The sequence below is a fragment of the Schistocerca serialis genome, unplaced genomic scaffold (assembly GCF_023864345.2).
Source record: "Schistocerca serialis cubense isolate TAMUIC-IGC-003099 unplaced genomic scaffold, iqSchSeri2.2 HiC_scaffold_1298, whole genome shotgun sequence".
NCBI lineage: Eukaryota > Metazoa > Arthropoda > Insecta > Orthoptera > Acrididae > Schistocerca > Schistocerca serialis.
Window position 1 is genome coordinate 231,840 of NW_026047511.1, and position 6,841 is coordinate 238,680.

Here is a 6,841-nt window from a genome sequence, read left to right on the forward strand (position 1 = left end):
TGCGTCATCTCCACCGTGACATCCATTTCCCCCCACTGGTAAAACATGTCCACTAACACCTACATACATCATTCAAGTACACAGACAATAGCATACACACAATGGGAGGGCACACGAACATGGACGGCACGGCACTGTCATACACTCTTCCTCAGAACCATATCAACAAACGTTACGTACATCCGGGAAAGCGAAAAGCGAAAGCAAAGGCAAAGCCCAATGCAGCCGTCAAAGGTAACGTTCACCACGGCAGACACTTGCAGCCGCGCCGCCGTTAAACGCATTTCAGTGCGGCTCCAATACGCCTCCGACACGGGAACGTTCCGTTGCTCTACGAATGCGTTTCTCCCCTTTTTCCCTTCCTCTCTCTCTTTTGCCCCCCCTCTGTCCTTTCCTCCTTGCACTCTTGCCTCATTCCTCACGTTCTGCCCAGACATTCGACCGATCAAAGTCAACCTTTCGTTACCGTTCTCAGCGCGACGGTGTACAACAGTATGACGGGTGTGCCCACGACTTCGGTTCAGTTGCGTGACGCCGGTCTATCGCGCCGATCGACAGTTACTCAGGGGGCGACGGATCGGACCACGTCACCGACACACAAAACACTTTCAAACAAACAAACAAATACATACCGGATGGACACAGACAAACACGTGTACAGACATTCGCCAAACAAACGACCGCCGCCGCCGTCGTCGTCGTCTAGCGTCGCGCTTACTGTACTGCACTGGACACGCGTGCATCTTGAATGACGACATCGGTGTGCGTGCGTCGTACGCAATCAGTCAAACACGGCTATCAAAAATCAGAGTCGAATGGTACATCATCGTGCGTGTCGCCGTACACGTACAGTACAATACAACAACAATGCGTCTTAATGGCACGTTCACTTCAACGTCACTCACACACCTCCACGCTGCAGTTACGTCGCACCATTGTCAAACTCGGCGTACAGCAAAGGGAATAGTGGGCGGCAAAAAAAAAAACAAAAAAAAAACCAAACAAAAACATTTCACATTTCACCCTCGCCATGTATGATGTGCAAAAAACAAACCCGCAAACGGCCGTCGTTACGGTGACACAAAAGTCGCCGATCGCACTGTCCCCCCTCGCAGACAGGTAACACACACACACACACACACACACACACACACACACCAACACCAATGGGTCAAAACCACTCCAACGAGGCGTGCCACCATTCCACGCCACGGCGACCAACCTCGTGGCCGTACCCCGCAACACGCTTTGACGCGCCCCCCCCACCCACAATCACAATGCACACATACATCACATCACAGCCGTCCACACAAACAACAACAACAACAATTCCGCCCTTCCCGCAAATGGCAAGTTGGTGGCCCTGAAAAGGGCCGTTTTGCCGCTCTCGCAACGGAGGAGCCTTCTCCATCCTTCCTTCCATTCCAGAGCCACCTCCTTACTTGGAGCTCGTGTACTTGGTCACCGCCTTCGTGCCCTCGCTCACGGCGTGCTTGGCCAGCTCGCCAGGCAGCAACAGCCGCACAGCGGTCTGGATCTCGCGGGACGTGATGGTCGAGCGCTTGTTGTAGTGCGCCAGGCGAGAAGCCTCGGCCGCAATGCGCTCGAAAATGTCGTTCACGAAGCTGTTCATGATGCTCATCGCCTTCGACGAGATGCCCGTGTCAGGGTGCACCTGCTTCAGCACCTTGTAGATGTAGATGGCATAGCTCTCCTTCCTCTTGCGCTTCTTCTTCTTGTCGCCCTTCGAAATGTTCTTCTGCGCCTTGCCAGCCTTCTTGGCGGCCTTCCCGCTAGTCTTGGGCGGCATCTCGAACCAACGTACGGCAGCAGCAACACCAGTAGCAAGCGCTCCGCTCTAGTCAGCGTCTCCCCACACAGTGGCACCCGCCGCCAGCCGCCGCCGCACCTTTACCAGCTCGCCCTGTTGCGGCCGCCGACCAATGGGGCGCGCGCGCAACCGGCCGCCGCACCCGAGCCCATAAAGCACCCCCACCCCGGGCTATACTCCATTCCCGCTCACGCCGCGGAGAGTACACGTTAGTTCGTTGTCGCTGTTGGTTATCGTGATGTCGGGACGCGGAAGTGGACGCAAAGCTGCTGCCTTGGCTGAGTTGCTGCTCACGTTAGCAGGACCTGCCGGGAAGAAGAAGAAGAAGTCTACACCGCAGTGCTTTCGCTGCCAAAAGCTTGGCCACGTCGCCAAGCACTGCAGCGGAGCAGTCGCGTGTTTGAAGTGTGCGCAAGCACACGACACACGCGACTGCAAGAAGCCGAAGGACGCCCCCTGCACATGCGCCAACTGCGGTGGCGCACACGCGGCTAACGCCCGTTCCTGCGCGTACAGGAGAAATTGGCGCGGACCAGAGAAGACGCAGAAGCAAGTGACCACCACACGCGAAGAGGTGGTCACTCGCTCAGAAGACGCCATCACCAGGCGCCTCAGCGACGCCGTAGAAGAAGCCATGTCCGCCTTCAAATCCGCCATGGCGGAAGAGAGGGCGGCCATGCTGGCGGAACTGGGCGAGGCTCGGCGTCAGATTGCTGAGCTGACGCAGGAGCTTCGCTCAGCCAAGGCAGCTTCCGCCACAGCGGTCGACACCGCCAGCCAGACGACTCCTCCTCGAGAGAAGAAGTTTGCGACGGTGGCCACGCAGACCGACGTGCCTGCCGAAGGGGAGGCAACACTGCCCAAGACGGACGCAGAAGCAGAAGCGCAAGAAGAAGGGTGGGAAGAAGTCCCATTCCTCCCGCTTCCCGACATGTACAGCGCAAGCGCTGTGACGCAGAAGATAGCTGCATCGCTTCGCGATGGTACATATCCCCACCACGACAACCCTTATCCCTTCGTTCCTCCTAACCTTTCTAAACCTTCACCTCCACACCAACCAATCGAATATCCAGAAGGCCTTGTTGGTCTTTCCAAGGAGGATTACGATCTGATCAATTCCTTCCCAATTTTCACAGAGTGGCAAATGCGCTACGTCATCTTCGCTCTCGTCCACGGAGAGTATGAGAAAGCTGGATACACTGTATCCACTATCCCAACCGAGGGAGAGCCCTCAAGTAAGAAGAAGAAGAAGAAAAGTCGTCACACCGACAAATACAGAAAATAGGTTATCGGCACTCCTTGCCAGTACAGAACAACCTACAAGTCAAGAAAGAAGACTCATCAATCATCCCAGGGGAGTAAAGGCCAACAGGCCACAAACTTCCACCTGAACCTCCTCACAGTGAGGAAGTCAGAAAAGGAGCAGCAGGAGGGCTATACTCCCACTCCCGCATCGCCCACTCGGGTATCCTGAAGGCCTTCTGGGTCTTTCTAGGGAGGAGTTCAATCTGATTGACTCCTACCCTATCTTCACAGATGCGCAGATGCGCTGTATCATCATCGCTCTCGTCAACGGGGAGTATGATAAAGCGGGATGCATTTTGCACAACATCCCAACCGAGGAAGGGCCCTCAACAACAGCCAAGAAGAAAAAGAAAAGTCGTCACACCGACAAATACAGAAAATAGGTTATCGGCACTCCTTGCCAGTACAGAAGAACCTACAAGTCAAGAAAGAAGACTCATCAATCATCCCAGGGGAGTAAAGGCCAACAGGCCACAGACTTCCACCTGAACCTCCTCACAGTGAGGAAGTCAGAAAAGGAGCAGCAGGCAGGGAGGGCTATACTCCCAAGGCTTCCCAGGTCCGATAGTGAAGCTACTCGAGAGCTATCTCTCCAAAAGGACCTTCTCCGTTAGGATCGAGTCGTCGCTCTCCACAAAGCGGCGCATCAGGGCAGGTGTGCCCCAGGGGTCGGTACTGGGCCCGGTTCTGTACAACCTGTACACTGCCGACCTCCCGACCGTACCGCTGGTGCGCACTGCTCAGTATGCCGACGACACAGCGTTCTTCACGCGTAACCCGAACAGAGACAGGGTTACGCGAAGATTGCAAACAGCGCTGGACGAGACCGGCCGCTGGGCTAAAAAGTGGCGCATCACCCTCAACGAACAGAAAACCCAAGCCATCATGATCACCCGCAAACTGGGCAAGCGGGCTCCCGCCCGTCGGCCGCTACTGCTCAAGCTGAACGGCCAAGAGCTTCCATGGCGACGTACCGCCAGGTATCTTGGAGTCACTCTCGACACCAGGCTCACCTGGAGGGCTCACATCGGGGACTTGCGCCGGAAAGCTAGTGGTAGGATGCAAATGTTGTATCCTATCCTTAACACCCACAGCACCCTAGCGGCTGACATAGGAGTTAGAACGTACTGTTCCTTAATAAGACCAATAATGGAGTATGCTTGCCCAGTCTGGGGATACGCGGCGGATTGGCACCTCCGCAAACTTCAGGCAGTGCAAAACCGTGCACTTAAAAGGGCATTACACCTTCCCTTCCGCTTCCCCACTGCTGACCTGCACGAAGCAGCGGGAATTCCAACGCTCCATGAGCGATTCAAAGAACTGGCCGAAAGCTTCTACGAGAACTCGGCCAGATCAGACAATAGACTTATAAAAAACCTGGGACTGTATGACACATCACTGGACAGACACAGACGACCTAAATTCATGATTACAAATTAAAACAGCCGAAAAGGCAGCACAGAAACACTAAACACACTGCACCATAAAATGACGTACCAAAAAACATCGACCATTTACCCACTCAACATAGAGGAGGAAATGTCCAGAAGGACAACACCCTCCACTACATACGCTCTCCTCGAAAGTGAGGAAGCTCAAATGCAGTAACGGCGGCTGCGCCGGCACGCACTCCGCTGCTCGACTCGCTGCCGCTCGCACCGGTCGTTTTCGTTTCCGTTTCGTGTGCACCGTCGCTAGCCCATCGCCATGTCCGGACGCGGAAAGGGAGGCAAAGTCAAGGGCAAGTCAAAGTCCCGCTCAAGCAGGGCTGGGCTCCAGTTCCCGGTCGGCAGAATCCACCGCCTCCTGCGCAAGGGAAACTACGCAGAGCGCGTCGGCGCCGGGGCGCCCGTCTACCTCGCCGCCGTCATGGAGTACCTCGCGGCTGAGGTGCTCGAGCTGGCCGGAAACGCGGCCCGCGACAACAAGAAGACGCGCATCATCCCGCGCCACCTGCAGCTTGCCATCCGCAACGACGAGGAGCTCAACAAGCTCCTGTCGGGCGTCACCATCGCACAGGGTGGTGTCCTGCCCAACATCCAGGCCGTCCTGCTGCCAAAGAAGACCGAGAAGAAGGCCTAAAGGAGGCCAGGCAATCGCAGCGCCGCGTGCTCCCCTGCACGCAACGCGCTTTGCCGGCTCGGCTCGGCCCACAACAATCGGCCCTTTTCAGGGCCACCACACAAACCTACGTCCAAAGCAAAATTTCAGTCGTCCTCGCCGCACCTTGTTTTGTTTTAACTTTGCACTTTCACAGCACAGCCGCCGCCGGCGCACGTCCGCCATCTTGTCGTCCACACAGCCCGTGTGGCCCAACACACACACACACACACACACACACACACACACACACACACGCACACATTTTGCACGGTCGCAGTCGCCTTCCAAACGACAACGGCAGCAATAATGACCATTGTTAAAGGGAGGCGTGTCGACACACCGCCCTCCACTCCCGCGCGCAACGGCCGTCGACACGAACGAAACAGCTGATCCGGCCGCCTATGCCCACACGCCTTGCCTCGGAAACCCCAACGCCGCCGCAAACACACAGAGCCAAACCACGCAAGCAAATAATCACCGCCTCTCGCACAACAACACACAGCCCGCCACCTCCGTCGCGGTCGATACAAAGACACACAAACGAAGCAGCTCCACACACAGCCAGCCACATGACACGTTTCCTTTCCTTCTCCCCTCCCAGTCACATCACGTCGCTCAAACGGAAAGAAAGAAACAAAGAAAGAAAGAGAGAAAGAAACAAACAAACAAACAAACAACACAGCGCACACACGCAGCAACAACACAGACTCTTTCGCACTTTTCAACTTCCGAACAGTGTGGTGGCCCTGAAAAGGGCCGTTTTCTAGTCTCTCCCACCCACAAGCACGGCCGCGGGAAGGCCAGCGCCCGCTGCGACGCAGCCTAACCGCCGAAACCGTACAGGGTGCGCCCCTGCCTCTTCAGGGCGTACACCACGTCCATGGCCGTCACAGTCTTGCGCTTGGCGTGCTCAGTGTACGTCACCGCGTCGCGGATCACGTTCTCCAGGAACACCTTCAGCACCCCGCGGGTCTCCTCGTAGATCAGACCAGAGATGCGCTTCACGCCGCCCCTGCGAGCCAGGCGGCGGATGGCGGGCTTCGTGATGCCCTGGATGTTGTCGCGCAACACCTTGCGGTGCCGCTTGGCGCCACCCTTGCCGAGCCCCTTTCCTCCCTTGCCGCGGCCTGTCATCCTTCCTTCCTCGGGCAAAGCAAAACGTGCACAAACAGCAGCTGCAGCGGCTCGCGAGTCGGCTACGGTCTGCGCCCAGCGCTTTTTTTTTTTTTTTTTTTTTTTTTTTTTTTTTTTAGCACATTTCATTCCCTCCCCTTAGGGGGGAGGGCGGGCTATTCTAGTGCTTGCATTGCACTTTTTAGCCTTAGGTGGTTTACAATTTTATTTTCTTTTTTTTTGATATAAATTAAAGTGCTTGCAGAAAGGTGCTTTACAAATTTTTTGCACTTTGATGTGGTCAATAACAATCAATTAACATTTAGCATTATAATATATGATTAACAATTTTATATGGTTAACAAGGTTATAGTAAGTTTAACAATTATATATAATTAACAAGGTTGTAGTAAGTGTAACAAGGTTGTATTTTGGTTTAACAAAGGATATAGTATTAGGGTTTAACAACAAGATATGGTTTACATGGAT